General features: G+C 44.0%; 1 protein-coding gene across 4 annotated transcripts in view; it reads right to left on the bottom strand.

Annotated features, from left to right (window-relative positions):
- The window catches only part of LOC106565729 (neural cell adhesion molecule L1-like protein), an 87,581-nt gene extending 72,396 nt beyond the window's left edge, over positions 1-15,185 (bottom strand). For 3 of the 4 annotated variants that reach the window (XM_014133154.3, XM_014133158.3, XM_014133160.3), the window contains exon 1: positions 14,849-15,184. The gene's annotated coding sequence lies outside the window, so the exon portion shown is untranslated. Of the gene's footprint in view, positions 1-14,848 lie in introns of all 4 variants that reach the window. The other variant, XM_014133159.3, reaches the window with a different exon arrangement.
- Positions 15,186-25,030: the final 9,845 nt, after the last annotated feature.

Genomic DNA, 25,030 nt, shown 5'->3' with positions numbered 1-25,030 from the left:
TGTTAATTGAATTAATATCAGCCATAACTAATTTGACCCATTGAGTTGCTTAGCCTTGATGCTCACTTGCCTGCATGTGTTCCGGAATATGCTAACCACCCACTAGGCACAGACGTCAATTCAACGTCTATTCCATGTTGGTTCAACGTAATTTCATTGAAATGGCGTGGAAACAACCTTGATTCAACCAGTGTGTGCCCAGTGGGCAGGCACTAAAATGTAGTAAATTGAGTAAGGGTTCCAAACCTTATAATCACTTAAAATGCTTTATCTGAACAATAGGGACAATTTAAACAGTTCATTCTAGTTCATTCCTGCCACCTTCCTCCTACTGGGGCCATGTGGGCCCTGAGAGAGTGAATTGAAAAGTTGTTTACTGTTTTTGACTGTGGATCCCACTGGCAAGGAGGAGTATATTTGGTCCAAACGGTGCTGAACCGTGAGGGTTATCTATATGGGGGGAACAGTGGTGCTTCTGTTCAGAAGCACAATCAGAATGAAAGCTTTTCGAGGGCCAGCAAACCATGTCCATGTTCACTGGAAGGAATGCAGACTATTCTCTAATGAATGGGGAAGAGTTTGTCCGAGTGCCCTTCATACACTGGCATAAAGAGATAGGATAATGCAGGGGGTTAATGGGTGACCTGGCACACTTAGAGCTCTACTCAAGCTCTACTCACGCCACAGGTGGTTGGGGTGAGCGGGGTGGGGTGAGCAGAGATTGTTGTTTCACTCTCAGAGGCAAACAGAGGGAGGGTAACTAAGGGAGCCTCTGTGAGTCAGTAATGACATTAGGTACGGACCAGCAGGGGGAACCTGACTGTGGTCCATACCCCCCAAACGCTCTCTGCCTCCAGTGCTAGTGGGTGACTCCAACAGGAAACAGGGACATCCTAAACACAGGTCTCCTGCTGCTACAGGGGGACAACAGGGGGACAACAGGGGGACCAGGCAGTATTTAAACATGCTCCAAACCATGTCCATGTTAACCCAGGGGTGGGGACATGGGGTCTGTTCAGCAAGAAGGCGAGGGCCCCCTAGGCAATGAAGCACTTGTGGACAGGTTTGTTGTGTGAGAACATATGGGCCAGAGCCACAGGCACCTCACACTCTGATAGTTTCATCACATGTTCCTAGTGGCACAGGTTGCCAATGGAAACGGGCTCAGCTGCAGCCAATAGTAGCAAGGAATTACTGAGGTGTAAAATAATTTATAAACAGGAAGCCTTATTTACTTAGGCTTTAGAAGGGAAGAGTTAAATGCTAAGTGCCTGAGGGAATTGGTAGGTCCCCAAGGCTGAGGTTGTCAATCATACCTGGTTTCTGGTGATAAACCAGAGCTCACGCTCTGTAGACCCTGTCATTTTATAGAGCAACATGCTCTCCCAATTATCATGAGCCCCAGTCTGGCACCTTTAACCCCTGCATTGATTACTGTGTGCACAAGTTGAGGAGATTCTGGAGCAGAGGCAATAACTGTCAAATGGTGACGAGAGCTGCAGGCAGATCCATATTAAGCCTCTTGTCTCAGGCACATTATGTTCGTTCGCACAATATTTTGTGTTTAATTCATTCATGAGAAAAGTCATTGTGTGTATGATGCTGAATAGATAAAAAGCTCCCTATTCAGACAATAATTGGTCAGACAGTATGATTGCCTGCGCCTGTAGAATAAGGTTTGATCTGAAAACAAAAGGCAACTTAAGATGACAGCATAGGATACAATAATAGCGCAGGCAACATGTAGACATGCTTGCACGACAGTCTCTCTCTCTCTCATCTCTCTCTCCCTCTTCAGAGTGTGCTATTAAACACATCGGAATGACATTAACGAATTTGAGCTGTGAAAAATCAGTTCCATGGAGTGTTGTCATTTGCGAGTAGACGACATAATGCCTACAAAGCTGCAGCTGCATCCCAATTAGTTATATTATAGTGTATGAGGTAACTCATGCAACAGAAGGCCTACCTGCCGCTTTCACTGGAAAAATGACACACAGTCTGACTCTGAGAGACGCCACAGGAAACTGGCAGGGTCAATGGAATGACAACCAGCGCAGGCTGTCCATCCAATCAAGGGAGAGTCTCACTGCAGAATCCTCCATTTGTCCATAAACATCAAATTTCGAAAGTAAATTTTAGGCATTCATTCCGAATGGTTAACGGTAAGGGTAAAAAAAAATGATAGGTAACATTTTTTAAAAAGGAGTGCCTAGCACTGGGATTGAAATGCGACCCTCAGAGCCAGAGCCTGCGGCTCACTGTTGCCCCTAGTGGCGTTTTTTTTTAAATAATCTCCTGACATCCTGCTTACCTGGACGGATGACGAATTTCGCAGTGGAATCTTGAGCAACCTGGCTGCACTCTCAACAAAGACCGATGGGAACATTTCCTGGCCTGTAGCCCCAGACATCAAAGCAGAATTTATTTTAGATCACCTCTATTGATCTGGAACCTCACAGCCATTTCAAATCCACTAAGCACTGAGATAACACTGGACTGGGTGAGGTCTGTCTATTTTAGTGGATTTGGAATAAAATTTGTTCTCTCAAGTCCCTAAACCAAACCAAGATTCCTCTATTTGCATATTGGTATCATTGTTGCCATGGCATTACTATTCTATTGTTCTATTTCGTACCCTCCCCTTCAGGAGATTTCATTCTTAGGTTTTGTATACTGTTGGATCCTTCAGACCCCCCAAGCTCAATCACTGAGAGAGAAATATGGCACAGATGCTACTTAGAGATGGTTTACTTTGAAAATAAGATAGGAAAACCTAAGGGCACGTGTAATTGCTAGATATAAGGGCAATAGACAACAGAAATCAAAGCATTATGGTCTGTTTACTCTTATCATTCTCCAAAAAGGAATACCACAATTGTGTTTTCAGAGTACTTTGAATATTTTGTTCCCAATATATCCAAGCTCTTTCCCCAAATAACAAGCACACAACAGCCTAAATACCAATCTAGTGTATGCTAATTTGATACGCAAATGATAATGAGAGCTAAATGTTGATGGAACTGCCTTGCATGACTCCAGTACAGTCAATCTGTTGCAACATTCAGGGAAACCTGCATTGTACTGATTAGCTAATGCAATTAAAGACTATTTACCACAGAGATTGCCCCTTCCTTCATGCTCTTTTGTTTGTCAATTTGTAATTTACACGGCACATTTGAATGGCAAATGTAGATTCGGACTAAAGCATGCGCTCAATTCCTCTGGGAGGGAAGTGTCAATAATAAGACATGATGAAGACATTTTCAGTTGAAGAGTCTTAAACAATAGCAATGGGCAGAATTAACTGTTCATGCTCGTGATGCACCGATATGACATTTTTGGCCGATACCGATATCCGGTATTTTCCTTGCCCAAAAACCCCAGATACCGATACCCGATATTTAAAATTTAGCGGCCTTTAAATTAAACATTTTAGTGGCCTTTAAAGCTTTCTAGTACAGTTAAATAGTTAACACACACATGGACGCAGCGGTCTAAGGCACTGCAACTTTGTGCAAGAGGCATCACTACAGACCCTGGTTCTAATCCAGGCTGTATCACATCCGGCCGTGATTGGGAGTCCCATAGGGCGGCGCACAATTGGCCCAGCATCATCCAGGTTTGGACGGAGTAGGCTGTCATTGTACATACAAATTTGTTCTTAACTGACTTGCCTAGTTAAATAAAGGTTACACACACACACACACACACCCCCCCCCTGACCAAAAAGTTATTTTGTTGGCATTTACGTATGTCCCAATTACCAGTAAAACATAATCAAAACCTATTTCTTTCACTTACTTGCTGTGCTGTTTCATTGTTCATTTGTTCAGTCGTTTCATTCTCAACCAGGATTTCTATGGAACGCCGTTTGGTTCTTTGTGTGTCAAAAAAGATACACGTCAAATAACACTGTTTGATGTGTCAAATAACACTATTTGACATGTCAAATAAGCTTGTTGACAAATCAGGACCTGAATATGACTGCACGTCACATAATAATTTAACACGTTCATATTTTTTTGACGTAGTTATTACACATCGATGACACTATCACTCGTATTTCATATGTCACAACGATTCAACAATACATATGCTATGATGCTGGTAAAGTTGTCTCGGGCACCTACAGTGCTGGTTATAAAAAATCTAGCTAGCTCATGGATGCAAACAATGTTCTTCCCCCAAAACATAGCAAAATGACATAATCTGTTTCAGTAGCCATAGTTAGCTAGCTAACTGTATAGCTAGGTGTCATCATCTAAAATAACCCTCATTTATAAGACAGTTCTTATTTGATTAATGGTGGATGGACCCATCTATGTGAAGCTAGCCACAATAAGGATTAGCCACAATAGTGGACTTTGCGGTTAGCCTTCAAAATAAAAGTATTAATTGACAGTGATGCAAATTAATACAAATAGTAGAATTATGTCATGAATAGATCATGCTAAACGAGTTTGAAATGTTGTGATATAAAATCAACAAAAGACAATAATTTGTTAATCTGACAGAAATCTGTTGAAATCACACTGGATGTATTATACTTCAGAATTGCATTGGGGCATAATTATTTCACTGTACAGCCTTACCTATGGATTGTGGATCAATGACATGGGTGTCAGTCTACTCAGTGACAGCCAGAGAACATTACTGTCGTAGGTCTTATTGCGGGACTCTGAAACAACTGAATTGAGCCACATTTATTGTTAATATATAGTGTATTGAACACTATTCCTGAGGAAAAACAATACTGCATGGATATTTTAGAGTCTGAAAACTCTGAGGAGGATGTTGGGAAAAAGTAGCTTGGGTACTGAGGAGACAGATACTCCATTTCATTGATCCCCAATCCTTAGGTAAAGCTGTACAGTGCAATATGAATGTCAATACACACAATAGGCTGACTGGGGAGGTGATTTCACACCTTCACAGTCCCGCAATAAAACCTACAACGCTAATATTTGCGTAAACTCTTCACAGTTGTGTTCTGTGGGTGTCACCGAGTAGACTTATACCCCATTTCATTGCTTCACATTCCAACCTTGTTTTAACATTATCTAGTCTAAATATGGCATAATTCCACCAATTGTAACCTTCTGCATCACTTTCAAATAGGTACTTTTATTTTGAAGGCAAACCGCAAATTCCACTATTGTGCCTAATCCTTATTGTGGCAAGCTTCACAACACATAACCCGGTACGGTCGAGCCTCACTAGCCAGATGAAGCTAGATGGCTGCTTATAACGTTGGCTTTGGGCAACAGGGTTAAGTAGCTGGCTAGCTATTTATTTTAATGAACTGAAGTTCAATTTCAATAGGCAAACAACACCTAGCTAATACTTACTCACAAGGATTCCTAAATCACTGCTAAGAATAATGAAAATGACTGCAGTTTCTACTGGTCAAAGTTGCCGTCAAACAAATAATGCTTTATTACCAACGCGTTATTGTAAACACATTGTTCGTGGCCGGTGAAGCAGACTTTTTTGTACAGCTTTGACAGTGCTACTGATAGTAGTGGTGGCACTTTGCTTGCACGTGCAAATTCAGAACACACAACATTCTATAACAGAACTGTGTTATTTGATGTGTCAAATTAAAAGCTTATTTAATGCGTGTATCTTTTTTGACACGTAAAGACCCAAACGACATTCCATAGTATGTCGTGAAGCTAATAGCAGTGACGCCATTACTGTGTAACTCCGGTAGGGCAACATCTGAAAAATAGCACACTTGGTAGTGTGCACCGGTGCTTGACCAGCCGAGAAAGCCATCATCACCCACGACAGAGAACGGTTGATTGTCAAGGGCAATGAATTTCATTATCTTGGCGTTAATGGATTTCACCTTAGAGTTGTCTCGCTGAAATGTTCTCACTCTTTCAAATGACTGCTCGACTTGTTGACTGCTTGATCAACACAGCAGACATTGTGGGCTAGGTTAGGAATGCTGTGTTGCACGTGTAGCGCAACATTTTACGTGGCACCATTACGTCATGTACCTACGTTATATAGGTATGCACGTAAGCTTTGACATCAGTTTTGCACATCGGTGTTAAACTAGACATTGGGCCAATACCAATGTTGGCATTTTTAGCTAATATCGGCCAATTACGATATGTTCACCGATTTATTGTGCATCCCTAGTTCATACTATCCCATAGCTTTGTTATAGACACATGTATTATCCTCACACGGCATCAGTGGTACTTGCCTTGAGGGGTGGCCACACAGAGAGTGGTTTCTATCTACATTGGGGATAATGAGGTACTGATTGAGAGGAAAGACGCCATGGCGTTTAACTTAGTGGTTTTATCAAGACAGGGCCCCCTAACCCACTGACAGACAAAACCCCTCAGCCTCATTTAACCAGACACACCTGCAGCCAATTCATACAAAACCACTCCCCAGGCACTAGCCAAATCCAGCATTAAACTCTGGAAGGTGATAGGTGGCAGGCTCACTCCAATCCGATGTAGTGCCATAAAAATGAATGGTTCCAGCCAAGTTGGAAACATAATGAGGTCAAAGTGTCTCCACTGTTCTGCAGGTGGTCCCACGGTTAGATTAGTAGAAATGGGCAGAAGAGTTACCCCCGAGCTAATAAATGGCGCGGAGTCTCGACCATTTTGGCAATTTTACTCAACATTTGCCATGTCTGGGGGCAAGAACATTAAGAAATAGACTATCGCTGTGTTCTGGCTGTCAGTATAGTTGACCTCCAGTATGCTGGGGACAGACACAAAGACTTTCAGAACCCCAATAAATATTCTGACATGTCTCCAAAAAGCAGTCAAGGCATGTAAAATGACTTATACAATACAAACTGCATGATAACATTCAGTCAATTTGTAGGCATGTAAAATGACTTTTATAATAAAAACTGCATCATAACATTCAGTCAATGTGTAGACATGTAAAATGGCTTTTATAATAAAAACTGCATCATAACATTCCGTCAATGTGTAGGCATGTAAAATTACTTATACAATAAAAACTGCATCATAACATTCCGTCAATGTGTAGGCATGTAAAATGGCTTTTATAATAAAAACTGCATCATAACATTCCGTCAATGTGTAGGCATGTAAAATGACTCGTATAATAAAAACTGCATCATAACATTCAGTCAATGTGTAGACATGTAAAATGACTTTTATAATAAAAACTGCATCATAACATTCCGTTGATTGCTAATGAGTCTTAGGGTGTCATCTAGTTGTAAATTGAGCTGGGGAAATCAACTATGAAAAGCAACTCCAATTTCATTATGATAAATGAGAAGCTCAGAAAGCACTCATTCAGTTGAAATGAGAAAATCATTTGTTTCCAGCTGCTAAACACCTCTAACGAACAAAGGATAATAGCACACAGGAATCGCCGCACCTTCAAACTGAGAGAAGATTAAGATTTTACACATGCAATAGCAACCCATCCAACCATTTAGCATGCCCTCCTTGTTTCATTATTCTAATCATGGCTGGTCAGTGGTCTGATCCTCTGTCAGGGGAGAGCCCTGTTTGACTCTAGGCGTGGCTGGGCCGGTAAACAGGCTCATGCTATGCAGAGCAGCACACGTTGGGCTTCTGATGTATAGCTTATCACACCCAGTGATCCTACATGCAGCATGTAGCTCCGTCACTAGCTGAGAGTCCTAGGCAGCCAGGAGTCAACTCTGCTTACAGCCCCCAGCGGCGCTCCATGCTGTGTAATGTGGTCCCAGAGGACACCCCAAAGTGAGTGTACCGCTGCCCTCACACTCTGAGGTGTGTTTTAGGGACACACATTACACTGGTTCCCCCCACAGACTCTGGTTGAGACTTTTAGTAGGGCCATATCTAATTCCAAACAAAACAGCAGTTACATTGTAATATTATGGGAAGCCGCCAAATGATGAGTACACGTGGGTTAGGTGATTATGGTGGAGCACCTGGGCCATGTGTTTGTGTACACTTGGATGTATGGGATCGCCGTGCATCCTGTTGTTGTCTATTGGTGTCTGTCTACCCATCAGATTCAGTCAACAACAATGCCATATGGTGAAGATCTTTGGAGGCTGCTGAATAATGACCGAAACAGAGCAAATGAAATGGCATCAAACAATTGGAAACCATGTGTTTGATGTATTCCACTGATTCCGCTCCAGTCATCACCACGAGCCCATTCTCCCCAATTAAGGTGCCACCAACCTCCTGTGGTGAATATATTTTCATTTGGTACGAGATAAGTGGTACGGTATTACAATGTTCCCCAACTGGTCCCCCAAGTTTTCTGATTTAAAAAAAGTGTTGGACATAAAAGGCTGTAAAAACACCAGCAAATCAGCTCCAAGTGATTTTTTTATTTTGGAAATCTGTTCCGATGTATTCCTACGCATTATAACGAGATATATGTGATCGTATACAAATGTAAGCAAGGTTTGAAATGATTATGTTTTAGTCAAATATTATTTCTGTTGGGCTTCTTGTGGTCAATTTGCAGTCTATAAATGACTTGTAATTATGTTTCGGCCCCCTGACCATTCACTCAAGAAACAAACGGCCTGTGGCTGCTCTATTACAATAGCACTGCATGTAGTAGATGTTAAACATGAGCCTCATGTATCCTCCTAAATTACACTCCCCATTATCTCTAGCCTAGTGGTTTCAAATGACATTTACCCAACAACTGAGAGGGAAGGGAGGGAAACTGTCTGATTCCTGCTCTTATCATGCCACTTGAGACAATGGCTCTTTTCCTGTCCACGTGCCTGTCTGTCACATCTGTCCTGTCCTCCTCATCCTGTCTGCCCTTCTACACCACTTCCCTAGGGGGGTCCTCCTAACCTTGCCCACACAATACACACAAGAAGACTGTGATCCCCTCTATTCAATGCCTCTTTTATGTCTTTCATCTTTGTTCAGTACGCTCTTATATTCATGAGTTATCTGGAATTGAGACTGCAATTGAAATGTGAATCATTTTGCTGACTTTTATTTAGGATAACAACTTCTGGCCTACCGAGTGGTGCAGCGGTCTAAGGCACTGCATCACAGTGCTTGAGGCATCACTACAGACCCGGGTTCTATCCCAGGCTGTGTCCTACCGGCCGTGACCGGGAGTCGCATAGGACGACGCACAATTGACCCAGCATCGTCCGGGATAGGGGAGGGTTTGGCCAGGGGAACTTTACTTGGTTCATCATGCTCATGCTCATGCTCTCTTTGTGGCTGGCCGGGCGCCTGCTGGCTGACATCGGTCGTCAGTTGAACAGTGTTTCCTCCGATACATTGGTGCTGCTGGCTTCCGGGTTAAGGAGCGCGGTTTGGTGGGTCACGTTTCAGAGAATGCATGACTCGACCTTCACCTCCCCCGAGCCTGTTGGGGAGTTGCAGCGATGAGACAAGATCGAAATTGGGGAGAAAAAGGGGGTAAAATACAACAACAAAAAAACGTACTCTTTGTGTTAAGGCTGTCAGGTTTTGTTATACCTTTGAGGACCTTATACACTATATATACAAAAGTATGTGGACAGCCCTTCAAATTAGTGGATTCGGCTATTTCAGCCACACCCGTTGCTGACCGGTGTATAAAATTACTAAAATACATTACATATTTATACAAAAAGTATGTGGTCCCCTTCAAATTAGCGGATTTGGCTATTTCAGCCACACCCGTTGCTGACAGGCATATAAAATCCTTCTAGAGCACACAGCCATGCAATCTCCATAGACAAACATTAGCAGTAAAATGGCCCGTTCTAAAGAGACTTTCAATGTGGCACCTTTCCAACAAGTCAGTTTGTCAAATTTCTGCCCTGCTAGAGCTTCCCCGGTCAACTGTAAGTCCTGTTAATGTGAAGTGGAAAAGTATAGGAGCAACAACGGCTCAGCTGCAAAGTGGTAGTCCACACAAGCTCACAGAACGGGATTGCCGAGTGCTGAAGCATGTAGTGCGTAAAGATCATCTGTCCTTGGTTGCAAACCTCACCACCGAGTTCCAAATTGCCTCTGGAAGCAACGTCAGCGCAAGAGCTGTTTGCCGGAAGCTTCATGAAATTGGTTTCCATAGCCGAGCACAAGCCTAAAGTCACAATGCGCAATGGTAATCGTCGGCTGGAGTAGTGTAAAGCTCGCCGCCATTGGACCCTAGGGCAGTGGACATTCTCTGTAGTGATGAATCACGCTTCACCATCCGGCAGTCCGACGGACGAATCTGTGTTTGGCAGATGCCAGGAGAACGCAACCTGCCCGAATGCAACTGTAAAGTTTGGTGGAAGAGGTATAATGGTCTGGGGCTGTTTTTCATGGTTCGGGCTAGGCCCTCTAGTTCCAGTGAAGGTAAATCTCAACGCCGCAGCATACAATGACATTCTAGATGATTCTGTTCTTCCAATTTTGTAGCAATAGTTTGGGGAAGGCCCTTTCCTGTTTCAGCATGGCAATGTCCCCATGCACAAAGCAAGGTCCATAAAGAAATGGTTTGTTGAGATCGGTGTGGAAGAACTTGACTGGCCTGCACAGATCCCTGACCTCAACCCCATCAAACACCTTTGGGATGAATTGGAACGCTGACTGCGACCCAGGCCTAATCTCCCAACATCTGTGCCCAACCTCACTTTTGCTCTAGTGGCTGAATGGAAGCAAGTCCCTGCAATAATGTTACAACATCTAGTGGAAAGCCTTCCCAGAAGAGTGGAGGCTGTTATAGTAGCAAAGGGGGACCAACTCCATATTAATGCCCATGATTTTGGAATAAGATGTACTTTTGGCCATTTTGTGTTTTTACACTTTTATTAGAATCACTTGTGGAAATTCAAACCACCAAAAAACAAAAGGCACTATACATCTGATTGAATATAGGCATGCAGGGGCTGGAGTGGCTTAGTGCTAGATTGTAAACCCTGTTCTTTCAGAAAAGCAATGCACAGTTGGCTCAAACGGCCTCCAATAAAACCTAATCCTATTGGTTGTGGTTCTCATTCCTATGAAAACATTGCAAGATGAAAAATACTAACATGATTTTGTGGATTCGTTTTTTATATAACTGTACAAATTTGTACCAGAAGTTGCAATTTTCACCATGTACTGAGGCAGAACAAGTGGCACTGAAAGAACATGAAGAATGATACACCCAGCCATTGCCTTAAGCCCGGAAGTGTACAGGGGACCTTGCCAGCGAGAGAGACGCCTCCTATCGCCCTCCCACTGGGTTGTTCTGGGATAGGAACTCCAGAACATGTGTGATAACATTGACCTCGTTGCAGGTTTGTCCTTCAGTATTAACTTTGCAGATTAATTGTCCGTGCAGCGCAGGCTGCCATTGATCATATTCACCAGTGGCCCCAATAATACAGTGGCCTGTTAAATAAGATATGAAGGTGAATTCTGGTTGATCACAACCTCTTATCATTACATCTTCATCATACCCCCCCCCCCCCCCAGCCTGAATGGACAGAATAATTCTCTTGCCGCTATCTCTCCCCGGATTCAATTTTATAGGTATCCTACAAATAGCTTGTAATTGCTTGTACCAACGGAAGCCTGAGTTGAAGTTCAATTATGCCTGGATATTTGCTAGGTTCCACCACACATCTTCCAACACACTGTCATCCATACCATACAGAGTCTGTTGTCTGGAGTACATCTAGGTGTGTCACAATGTTTCATATAATCAGTGTTTAAGATATCAGTATCTGTTCCTGGGTCAATATAATTGCTCTCTGTCACAGTCCAGAGAAGGTCCGAAAGGCTAATCTGTGTTATGAATCACCAGTGTTTTATAGATTAAGAGATTAAGGGGCATCATATATGGGCAATGTATGGCTATTAATGTCTGCTTCCCGTTGTCAAGCTCATCTGTAATCTCTAACAAGTATCTGTGTAATCTGTATTCCATCAGTCAGCAGGGTGCCTGTAGAGCACAGGTGTCAAACTCATTCCACGGAGTGCCGAGTGTCTGCTGGTTTTCACTCCTCCTGGTTTTCACTCCTCCCTTGTACTTGATTGATTAATGAAGGTAACTAATTAGTAAAGAACTCCCCTCACCTGCTTATCTAGGTTTTAATTGAAAGGAAAAACCAAAAACCTGCAGACACTAGGCCCTCCATGGAATGAGTTTGACACCCCTGCTGTAGAGTAATGGAGTCTCTCTCTCTCTCTCGCTCTCGCTCTCTCTCTCCCTGTAGTTTGCTCTCTCTCTCGCTCTCGCTCTCTCTCTCTCTCTCTCTTTCTATCCCTCTCACACATAGAAAACACGCTCGTGTGCACAAACACAAATACACATGCATTCACACACACTGTGTCTCTCAGCTTTAAAAGTCATTCTGCCTCAGGAGGCATTGCGTGTTTGTATTAAGGATTGCATGAACATGAAAAATAAATGCAGTGGACGTAGTTATGGGCACAGGTGTTTGTTTGTGTGACTGAATTTGGGTCTGTGTATGGAAGAGAGAGTAAGGGAATGAAATTGATGTTGTCTGAGTACATGTCAGTTGGACACACTGTCTGACAGGTACAGTCCAGATGATAATGTGGATGTATTCACATGCATGAATGAGGGATTGGTCATTCTTGGTCACTTTTTAGAGTCCACTGTGCAGTCCAAACCATGTTGAAAGTCCATCTCAGTAGCCTTACTAGCATTCCACAATCTGGTATTTTTCATGCATTTTTGTAACCTTAAAACAAAATAGGCATGAAATGTGTCTGGTCAGAGACTCATGTTAAGTGGTCAGAGAAGTTTGCCTGGCTGACATGGACCTGCAGGTACGTAGTTGGTGGTGAAGCCCTTCCTTGTCCAGTTACACTGAACTTCATTCAACTTGTTTGGTGAGAAGTATTCAACCAACTTTTGGGTACACAGCACCAATGGCCTGAATACTGAGAAGCTTGGGATGACTCGTGATCACCAAGTGCCATGATAGACTCTCATCCTTAGCCTGGAAATATAATGCACTAACTGGTTCAACATGACATCTCTACAGGATATCACACTTAAGGTGGTATACACTCATTATACATACTGCAGGAAAAAAAGGTATAGGCCCATCAATCCACCTTTACCAAAAGGAGTTCAAAATAACGTATTTTTGTTCTGTGCTTAGGGAGAAGCTGAGCTATGACCAGAAATGGAAGTGTGATCTTCACAAGGTCCATCTAATTGATGTGGCTTGGCAAGAGTTGCTGCACACAAGCACATGAAGAAAAGGGAATTTAATAATATGACAGGAGAACCATATAGGCGTTCTAAACAAATAACCCCCAAGAGGCACTTTACTGTGTGCTGTGAAACCACTGACCAAAACACAAAACTTTGAAGGTGGAGTATTCCTCCTGAGCTATTTTTGACTACTTACCTATTTTAATTAGCAAAAGCATATTATGAGAGGAATCATTGAGGCAAAAACAAAGTATGCATTATACTGTACACACTGGTATCTTTAGACTCACACAAATACAAATCATCATCACCTGTTCCATCTTGCTCCAAATCAATTATGAAATGTAGAAGCTCCGAAATACAATAACGTCAATCTGCTGAGTACTTCTAATGTGACTAATCATACTCATTAAAGAGAAATCACTCATCATTTTGTCACGCCATGTGCTCTCCACAAAAACCCCTTGCCCCATAATCCAAACCAATGCATAAAATGGAGATGAATTTCCTCGATGGGGAAAAGTAATCAAGAATCTTGGAGTGGCTCTCAGTGGCAGATGATTGCTGTACTCAGAGATGAATCCGGTGTGCATCTGCCCACTAACATTTGCCTCTTGTTAGGCTACCTGATTGTAGTCTAGGTAGTGAATCGTTCAAAAAGACAGAAGAACAAATCTAGAGTACACACAATTGTACAGGTGATTTGCAGTCCTCGTTAACAATTCAAAGGAAGAAACTCAGTTCAGTTCTTGCCATGTTTGCACATAGAAGTAATTAAGACTACTGTGGGCTTGACAACACAAAAGTATTTTTCATGGTCTTTTAGGAGAATATTCAACATGTCAGGAGATGAACCACCAACATCTTGCAATAAAGAAATGTTGAACACCTTTTTTCTCTCTGATCTCTAGCCTACTGAAATGACCAGCAAGTAATATCAAAGTACTATCAAAAGTATGTTACAAATAATTGAACTCTAAGAAAAGTAAATACAAACTAAATATACAGTTTGCACATATTCTTGCTTATTTCTATTACTGTCTGATTATGCCTGGAGGGTAGCCTAAGGGGGTATGGGGGTGGGAATGGGGGGGGGGGGGGGGGGGGGGGGGTTAGTTTCTCCCCTTGCCCCCAATAACAAATTATACAGGTGTCCATAATGTGTCCTTTAGTTGTGTGGGCTATAATTCCAAATTGTGAAAAGACTTGCAAGACATTGCAAGACATTACTGGCCATGATATATGTTGCTATGCAACATAAAGCACTATGCATGCTGTAAGATCAGTAGATATTGTTTTAAGAAATCCATGTAGATGTAACTGAAATCAATTAGATGAAGGCATGTAAGCCAACATTGTTTATCATTACAATTAAACAAACCAGGCAAATAGATGCAAACATCCATTCTAGGCTACATTGTCATTTTCCTATGAGTTATTTATCTATTCACTCTGACATTTTCTATTTGATTGTGTATGTCGTTCCATAATAGACAATTCACTATATGTTATTTTGGTTATTATATCTAAGTAGGGTACTTGATGTAACGGTTGTGATAATTTATGCCTGCCTACTTTAGAGAAAAGTATCACAAAATCAAGAACTAATTACAAGAACATATGAGGTATAACAACATGTAGACTATGCCTTTACCGAAGAAAAAAAATGCAAAGAAACATTTACAAAAGTAAATACACGTACCTTTTAAGAGCAGTTCCTATCGTTCCAGTAGTTTGATGAGGTTGAATTTAGTTTAAAGCGGTCTGAGATGCTTCGCGCTACTGAATCTCAAAACGTGCGCAATTGGTCAGACAGAACTAGAATGACACGAAAACGCTTCCTCGAGCATAGATGCTATCGCCCCCCTTGTGAAAAAGAAGAAAAACTAATAGGTTTTCTTCTACAAAGACGTTCAGAGAAAGGGACCCTATCGCAGTCAATAGCGTTTAGAAATCCATGGCAACCGAGAAAACCCTCCACAACTTCTCAATGTTGTGACCGGGTTAAAAGACCCTCAATGACAGCAGCATTATTCCAGTCACAGAATGGGCACGCCGGTTTTGGGGAGGGGGAGGGGTTGGGGGTGACAGACCAGGCTGTTAGAATGAAGATTATTAAATGGAAGGAAAATGGAATTGGAATTGTAAATGTAAATCAATCAACATCACAGGATATGTGTCAGTAAATGCTAGGAGTGGTGGTAGGAGTCAGGCGCAGAGAGCAGAGGTAAGGAGATAATGTGTTTATTCCGTAACACAAACAAAAACGGTCGACGCCAACACAACCGGCGTGAAAATGCGAGGTGCCCAAAAACAACAGGTGCACAGCACGCACATAAAACAACACTATACGATCGCCAGCACTTTCAATAACAACACACACTGACGTAAATAATCCCGCACAAACCTGTACGGGCTAAACAGGCTTAAATAACCATAAATCAAGAGAACCAAATGGGCAACAGGTGCAAACAATAAGACATACCAAACGAAAACGAAAAAGGGATCAGCAGCGGCTAGTAGGCCGGTGACGACGACCGCCGAGCGCTGCCCGAGCAGGCAGGGGAGTCACCTTCGGTGGAATTCGTGACAGTACCCCCCTCCTGACGCGCAGCTCCCGCAGCGCGCCGCCACCGGCCTCGAGGACGACCCGGAGGGCGAGGCGCAGGGCGATCCCCATGAAGGCGGTGGAATTCCCTCAGTAGTGGGGGGTCCAAAATGTCCTTCCTAGGTACCCAGCACCTCTCCTCCGCGCCGTACCCCTCCCAGTCGACGAGGTACTATAGGGCCCCCCCCCCCGGAGTCTGGAGTCCAGAATGGCGCGTATCTTATACGCCGGGGACCCCCCAATGTCCAGCGGGGGTGGAGGAACCTCCGGCACCTCACCTTCCTGCATGGGACCAGCCACCACCGGCCTGAGGAGAGACACATGAAACGAGGGGTTAATACAGTAGTAAGATGGAAGTTGTAACCGGTAACACACCTCGTTTATCCTCCTCAGGACTTTAAACGGCCCTACACACTGCGGGCCCAGCTTCCGGCAGGGCAAGCGGAGGGGCAGGTTTCTAGCCGAGAGCCAGACTCGATCCCCTGGTGCAAACACAGGGGTCTCACTATGGTGCTGGTCAGCGCTCTTCTTCTGCCATCCACTCGCCTTAGTGAGTGCGTCTTTGACGGCTCTCCAAGTGTCCTTTGAGCGCTGCACCCAATCCTCCACCGCAGGAGCCTCGGTCTGGCTCTGGTGCCATGGAGCCAGGACCGGCTGGTAGCCCAACACGCACTGGAACGGTGACATGTTGGTCGATGAGTGACGTAGGGAATTTTGGGCTATTTCTGCCCATGGGACGTATCTCGCCCATTCCCTGGGCCGGTCCCGGCAATACGTCCTTAGAAACCTACCCACCTCTTGGTTAACCCTCTCCACCTGCCCATTACTTTCGGGGTGGAAACCCGAGGTCAGGCTGACCGAGACCCCCAAACGTTCCATGAACGCCCTCCAAACTCTGGACGTGAACTGGGGACCTCGATCAGAAACGATGTCCTCGGGCACCCCGTAGTGCCGGAAGACATGGGTAAACAGGGCCTCCGCAGTCTGCAGAGCCGTAGGGAGACCGGGCTACGGGATGAGACGGCAGGACTTCGAGAACCGATCCACAACGACCAGGATAGTGGCATTTCCCTGAGAGACGGGAAGGTCAGTGAGGAAGTCCACTGACAAGTGCGACCACGGCCGCTGTGGAACGGGGAGGGGGTGTAATTTCCCTCTAGGCAGGTGTCGAGGAGCCTTGCTCTGAGCGCACACAACGAGCAGGAGGAAACATACAACAGTACGTTCTTGGCCAAGGTGGACCACCAGTACTTTCCCCTCAGGTTCCGCACTGTCCTCTCGATCCCAGGGTGACCCGAAGAGGGGAGATTATGGGCCCATCGAATCAATCGATCACGGAGACCAAGCGGCACGTACTGGACACCTGCCGGACACTGCGATGGTGCAGGTTCCAACCGTAACGCCCGCTCGATCTCCGCGTCCAACTCCCATACCACCGGAGCTACCAAGCACGACGCTGGAATGATGGGAGCCGGATCGATGGCCCTCTCCTCGGTGTCATATAGGCGGGACAGTGCGTCGGCCTTCGTGTTCTGTGCACCTGGCCGATAAGAGATCGTGAACCGGAAACGGGTAAAGAACATGGCCCACCTGGCCTGACACGGATTCAGTCTCCTAGCTGCCCGGATGTACTCGAGATTACGGTGGTCAGTCCAGATGAGGAAAGGGTGCTTAGCCCCCTCAAGCCAATGTCTCCACACCTTCAGAGCCTTGACCACAGCTAACAACTCCCAGTCCCCCACGTCATAGTTATGCTCCGCCGGCCCGAGCTTCCTGGAAAAGAAAGCGCACGGGCGGAGTTTGGGTGGCGTGCCTGAGCGCTGTGATAGCACGGCCCCCACCCCAGTCTCGGACGCGTCCACCTCCACTATGAATGCCAAAGAGGGATCAGGATGAGCCAGCAAGGGAGCGTTGGTAAACAGCTCCTTCAGTCGACTGAACGCTCTTTTCGCCTCTGCTGACCAGCGCAAGCGTGCCGGACCCCCCTTCAGCAGTGAGGTAATGGGAGCAGCAACTTGACCAAAGCCCCGGATAAACCTCCGGTAGTAATTGGCAAACCCTAAAAACCGCTGCACCTCCTTTACCGTGGTCGGAGTCGGCCAATTACGCACGGCTTTAACGTGGTCATCCTCCATCCCCACCCCCGAGGTGGAAATGCGATACCCCAGGAAGGAAACGGCTCGTTTGAAAAACTCACATTTCTCAGCCTTGACGTACAGGTCATTCTCCAGCAGTCGCCCAAGCACCTTGCGCACCAGGGAGACATGCGCGGCGCGGGTGGCGGAATAGATCAGGATGTCATCAATATACACCACCACCCCCTGCCCGTGCAGGTCCCTGAGAATCTCGTCAACAAAGGATTGAAAGACGGCTGGAGCATTCTTTAACCCATACGGCATGACGAGGTACTCATAGTGGCCCGATGTGGTACTGAATGCGGTTTTCCACTCGTCTCCTCCCCGGATACGCACCAGATTGTATGCGCTCCTGAGGTCCAATTTCGTGAAAAAACGTGCACCGTGAAATGATTCCACCGCCGTAGCGATGAGAGGTAGCGGGTAACTAAACCCTACTGTGATAGAATTTAGACCTCGATAATCAATGCATGGACGCAGCCCACCATCCTTTTTCTTCACGAAAAAGAAACTCGAGGAGACGGGTGAGATGGAGGGCCGAATGTACCCCTGACTCAGAGATTCCGTGACATATGTCTCCATAGCCAACGTCTCCTCCTGTGACAATGGGTACACGTGACTCCTGGGAAGTGTAGCGTTTACCTGGAGGTTTATCACGCAATCCCCTCGTCGATGAGGTGGTAATCGGGTCGCCATCTTTTTACAGAAGGCGATAGCCAAATCGGCATACTCTGAGGGAATGCGCACAGTGGAAACCTGGTCTGGACTCTCCACTGTCACGAATTCCACCGAAGGTGACTCCCCTGCCTGCTCGGGCGGCGCTCGGCGGTCATCGTCACCGGCCTACTAGCCGCCGCTGATCCCTTTTTCCTTTTCGTTTGGTATGTCTTATTGTTTGCACCTGTTCCCCATTTGGTTCTCTTGATTTATGGTTATTTAAGCCTGTTTAGCCCGCACAGGTTTGTGCGGGATTATTTACGTCAGTGGTGCGGGATTCTGTCAGTAAATGCTAGGAGTGGTGGTAGGAGTCAGGCGCAGAGAGCAGAGGTAAGGAGATAATGTGTTTATTCCGTAACACAAACAAAAACGGTCGACGCCAACACAACCGGCGTGAAAATGCGAGGTGCCCAAAAACAACATGTGCACAGCACGCACATAAAACAACACTATACGATCGCCAGCACTTTCAATAACAACACACACTGACGTAAATAATCCCGCACAAACCTGTGCGGGCTAAACAGGCTTAAATAACCATAAATCAAGAGAACCAAATGGGGAACAGGTGCAAACAATAAGACATACCAAACGAAAAGGAAAAAGGGATCAGCGGCGGCTAGTAGGCCGGTGACGACGACCGCCGAGCGCCGCCCGAGCAGGCAGGGGAGTCACCTTCGGTGGAATTCGTGACAATATGATTATTCAAGTGCATGGTTTGTATAGGAGCAACATTATGCAGGTAGGCTAAATATTCAACCACATAGTAAAAATACAAATATTGAAATTACCATTCACATAATTTGTATCAGTACATCAACAGCTAATTCTCAATATAGCCTATGAGAACCTAATGGTCAGACTAGGTAGGGAGACTCGGACCCCATATTAGTCTCTGTGGGGACAAGTTGTTTCAGCACTTCAGACAGCAGCAGCAGCATCAGCAGCATCATTAAAGCACTCACTCTGTTTCTGTGCCACTGACCAGCTGTGTGAGGTGGGGGAGGTCAGCTAGCAATCAAATTAGCCTTTCAACCACCACCAAATTACTGGGTGCTAATTTGGATTTCAGCAGACACCTGCCATCTAAGCATTGCTCAGTGATGAAATGTGCATCTAAACATTGGAAATGAATGCTGTCAGCTAGGTTATATGGGCAATAGTTGGATACAGTTCTACTGGGTAGCTGTTGGTGTGGTCTGGACAGGGTCAATCATTCCTGGAAAACAATGTTTATGGCTGAGAGTGATGTAATTAGATGACACACTACTACACTATGACCTATGTGCATAACCTGGGGTTTCTTGTAAAATGTTACAGGCTACATTCAACACTAGTCTATACATCCCTTTTCATATCCAGAGATTGGTCTTACTTGATAGATTTCATCCTGTTCTCTCAAGTGCTTAACCTGATACGTCTGAGAGAGGAAATGAACAGACTGAATAGAATCAAACCTAATCTAATTCAGGCCATTTTAATCACATTGACCGGATTACACAATGCATTCGCTGAGGACTGAGTGTAATAGGATCTTTATATGAGGCAGACTGCACATACCAAGAGTGCTCCATCAAATACAATCTGATTTCTTGTCATACTGAAAAAACCCTGTCTCATTATTTGAAGAGCAGATTGTACATACAGTACTGTAGCATCTCTAACTACCACAATACAATGACTGTACCATCCCACCTAAGCATGCAGAGTGTTAGAGGTAGCCTATGCATAACTCATACAGGCTACATGTGAAAAAACACTTAGGGATTGAATAGAAATCAGTGTAGCATAGATAGATATAGTACTTTTCTCTATTAGATTTGCTTAACTCCTGCATCCTCTCTCCTCTGTGGGTTGAATAAACTTGATTTGAGCTTTTTCTGCTTGTCCGTTTGAGTTTTTACTCTGTTCAGAACCTAACAGTTGGTGTTGTCGGCAGGATTCACCATGATTTGCAGTTGAACTGAAGAGTCTGAATCAGTTTAACAGGGGCCGGCACAAAACAAGGTAGGCAAGTTCCTACACCTGTTACCACTCATTCTGACATCTTGGGGAGAGGAGGGTCATAGGCTGAATACAATTTATAGGATACAGACATAGAAAGCCTGAGTTTATTCAGTAGTCCCATTGTGTTTATACGACCGGTCGTAGGCCTATATGCAATAGGGGTAAGGGCAGGTTCTGTAGTAGGATCGATCCCAAGTGGGGGTGTGTCCTGTGCGAAATCCGTAGGTGGACGGACTTATGGTGTAGGATCTTCTGAGGGCAGGTCCCGAGTCCCTGAGTGGGGTTATTAGACTCCCACGAGGGCTATACATAGATCTATGTGCAATAGGGGTAAGGGCAGGTTTCGTAGAGGATAGTTCCCAAGCAGGGGTGGGTCCCACATCTCGAGCACTCGACCACTTATCAGTTTCTTAGTCACAGAGAAGAGAGGACGAAGAACAGTCTTTTGCCCAAACGAGAAAAGGTCATCGTTTTTAGACACATTACATACAGTAGTCATACAGTGTTACATACAATACAATGTATTCTGATTCCCTTCAAAATATTAAAATGTGTGCTCAACAAAATTATGGCATTATATGAAATGCGCATAGGGAATACGGGTTTCACATAATTTTTGAAACACACTTTCAAAACACTATCTGTTGTGACAGCAGCAATGTCGAAGGCATAGCAGTAATACAGTCTTGTTTGTGGGCTATAGTCATGATTCCTTAAGACCATCTGGGAAACCCATTTGTCAAATCAGATCTTGTTTTACTTGGAAGTAATGCCTCTGGAGGTGACCTAAGGTCATTCGATAAGACATACATGTAGCCTATGAAATTACTTTCATTAATTCACGGGAAGCATAGATTGTGAATAGAGTTTACTGGAAATGTGGATTATGTGGGTAGCTTATGTGGGTAACCGATCCACTATTCCGAGACAGTAATGAGAGAACACTCTGTGTGGTTACTAGCCTGTAAATAACTACAGTAAAATATGATATCATCAGCACCTACAGCATCACTTCTGCCACCACCAGACACTATGACATTCTGAGTCAGAATGCTAAATGTCCTATAGATACAAAGCAAGAGGAAATTAATGAGCTCCTGTCGTCAGAGTTGGGTTTGCAAACAAAGGGAACCTCTGTCAGAGGTGTCAAAGTTCACAGACCTAGCATGAATAAATATATCCCCTATCGTCCCCTTTCCTTAGTGTGTCGCTGTGTCACTCTGACCACTCATCCTTTACAGATATCTATACACGCATCTCTCTCTCTCTCTCTTGCACTCTCTCTCCCGCTCTCTCTCTCAGTCTCCCTCCCTCACTCTCTCCCCTCTCCCCTTCCTCTTTTTTCTACTGTGGGTATCTCTGTGGGGCAGAAATCCCCTCATTGACGTCTGAAGGGCTGCATAATGAGAATATATGAGCTGGAAGAAATATGAAGCCTGTTTTCTGCTTGATGCTCCTTTACGAGTCAGCCCATAGGCTTTCCTAAAAAATGAAGACAGATTGTGTTGGCAAAAGGCTAGCACAATGTTGCATGGTGTTGTATTTACCCAGAATTAAAGGGCCCTTTTGGAGGATACAGTTACAGTACATTCAATATGTTTAGAAGTACCAGTGGATTGTCACGTCCTGACCATAGTAAGTTGTTATATTCTATGGCAGAGTAGGTCAGGGCGTGACAGGGGGTGTTTGTCCGTTTTTGTATTTCTATGTTTAGTTTCTTGTTTTGTATATCTAGGTTAGTTTTTGTTTCGCATGACCTCCGGTTGTCGTTGTCTCTAATTGGAGGCCATATTTAAGTTGATGTTTGTCCCACTGGTGTTTTGTGGGTGATTATTTTGTGAGTAGTGTATGCCTGCTCTGCGTCATGGCTTTCTTGTTTTTGTATTTCAAGTTTATGGTTTATTGCATGAGTTTCACGACTGAATAAAAGATGTGGAACTACGATCACGCTGCGTATTGGTCCGATCCTTCCGAAAGCCCTGACATGGATGTATTGTCAATAGTTTATTTGTTTATTGTTATGGACGATGAGCATACCATTTGGCAGTAATTGAACATGAATTGTACTCTGTTTGCAAGTATACTAATTGATGTAAATTATACGAATTTAATTGGGTTTAATGGTGCGAAATAAACATATTAATCTGATTATTGACATTCACCTTTCATTTAATAGGAATTATATTACTGTCTATCTTTTGCAATTGACCACCTCTGAAGGAGGGTAAGCAGTCTTGTGGAACAGTCGGTTTGGATCACTAGCCCTTCTCAGGAGGCCCTGATAATCTTTCACTCATGAGAATTTTCAATCCCAATGATAATAGCTAACAATTATTTAAACTTTGACTAATCCCCGAGGTTTGTAAGACCCTGGGTTTAATAATAATTAGACAAAGACTCGTAAAGTTTATTCACGAGAACTTTCTAAAGTCCATAATACAAAGACATGCCATTTTATAACTCACTCCCTCCCTACCTACTACATGCACATACATACACACAAACAGTAGGTGGGATGTATCTTTCCCCATAGTTCTCACCACTCGTTTATCACTACCAAGCTGGCAGTTCCATCCCCCCGAGATTCGAGGGACCTTGACGTGACTCCCTTTCCTCCCGTAAGTTTCTCAGAGTTCTAGCCAGGTCAGGTCATGAATAGTTTAATTGTTCTCTGTGTTTTCTTAAGACACAGACACACATTTCTACTTGTCTCGACCAAACCACACACACACGCATTTCTACTTGTCTCGACCAAACCTTATTGGACTGAAGTTTATCATTCTAATTATTCATTATATATGTTACACAATCCATCAATTACGCTTCAGGGTGGAATTCTTTAGTCATTACCTTAAACATATAAATTCCCTTATCAGTGCTTCTATTTGGTAACACCTTTGATGTCAAAGCGAGAAGATGGCTGCTTCACATTCATCGACTAAGAGCATATTCCCCTGAGGAGCCCAAGCAAACCCCCTGATAAGAAAATACCTAAAATACACAAAAACATGTTAGAGCCATTGCCACAAGTCATTATGAATATTGTCTAGGCATATGTGTATTATTGTTGTGACATTTTAGGGCTGGATCAAAGGTAAGCCTAGTGCTTATTTATTTCACTTGAAGATGCAACCATTCACAGCTTTTAGTAAATGGAAACAGGGAGATTAAAAACTCAGATTTGAATGACAGATTTTGGAAAACAATTGTTTTCTTCTTTCAACAAATAGTCAGTATGGATTAGGTCGCTGTCTGTTAGCTTGAATCCTCTGGGGAGAAAGCATACATCTCTTTTTAAATGGGAATGCTATCATAGATGTATGCCAAAAAGGCATCATTGGTTCCTCAGTGGTATTTACAAACCGATTGTTTGTTGAATACAATGTGTGGGATTAAAGGTAGCCCTACAATTTGAGCATTGTACAATAGTTTGATCTATGTAATCTGATAATGATTTGACAAACACATAACTTCTTTGTGCCAAGTGCACCATGGAGTATGGTAAATGCCTTGCCACCATCCTGCATTAGAATGTTCCTAAACCATCTGTGGATCCTTAGTGTTCTAATGAACCCACAGCCCCAGAGCCAGAGACTGGGATGTGCTGCCTTGAGGTCATACAGCCATACCTTGTCCTGGGTTTGGACTTAATATCAGCACCAGGAAGAGAGAGGCAGGCGTCTTCCTGAGGCAGATTTCAGCGTGCCTAGGAGAGTTCCCAGGAGAACAACCCAGTGCTGGCATGGAGCTCCATCATACCGCCATCGTGGGATCATTTACTCTTAATGAGGGAAATAAGGAACTTCCTTAAACACAATAAAATCTGGGAGAATCTGGCAGTGGTTAGATGGGGGGCAGGGTCGGGGCAGGAAATGTGGGAGCTAATATGTTGTTACCATAGCAATCAAAATGTTGAGGAAATTAAATTTGAGGTGAGATAGCAAACAGATGCCAACAGAATGTCACCGATTTTTCAATTTAATATTTGTAATATTACTGCTGTGTTACACTTACATGTTAAAAATGATATTGTCTATGATATTGTCTACACATATTTCTACAACATCAACAAAAATATAGGTGGGGAACAAGAGAGCCAGTGGTGGGTTATATGGTTGCCATACAAATATGTAAAATTGAAAGTGGTTTGAAGTTCATTACTGAACATATGGCAAATTTGGATTGAATGATTTGTGTGTTACTGTATACATAGTGAGAAACATGCATCAAAGTGGATGGCAGGCATTCTTCACTTCCATGCTTCTCCTCTGAAAGAATTGACTATAATTCCATATCTCAATGGATGGATGCAACACAATGACTGTGTAATCATGCAAATAATTGTCTTTACACTCATGCTCAGCCATATGAGTTGCCAGGCATGGCCATATCTGATCTGTGTGAATACAGCAAAGAC

Source organism: Salmo salar, chromosome 12 (genome assembly GCF_965601325.2).
Source record: "Salmo salar chromosome 12, fSalSal1, whole genome shotgun sequence".
NCBI lineage: Eukaryota > Metazoa > Chordata > Actinopteri > Salmoniformes > Salmonidae > Salmo > Salmo salar.
This window is presented reverse-complemented; position numbering and strand designations above follow the sequence as displayed.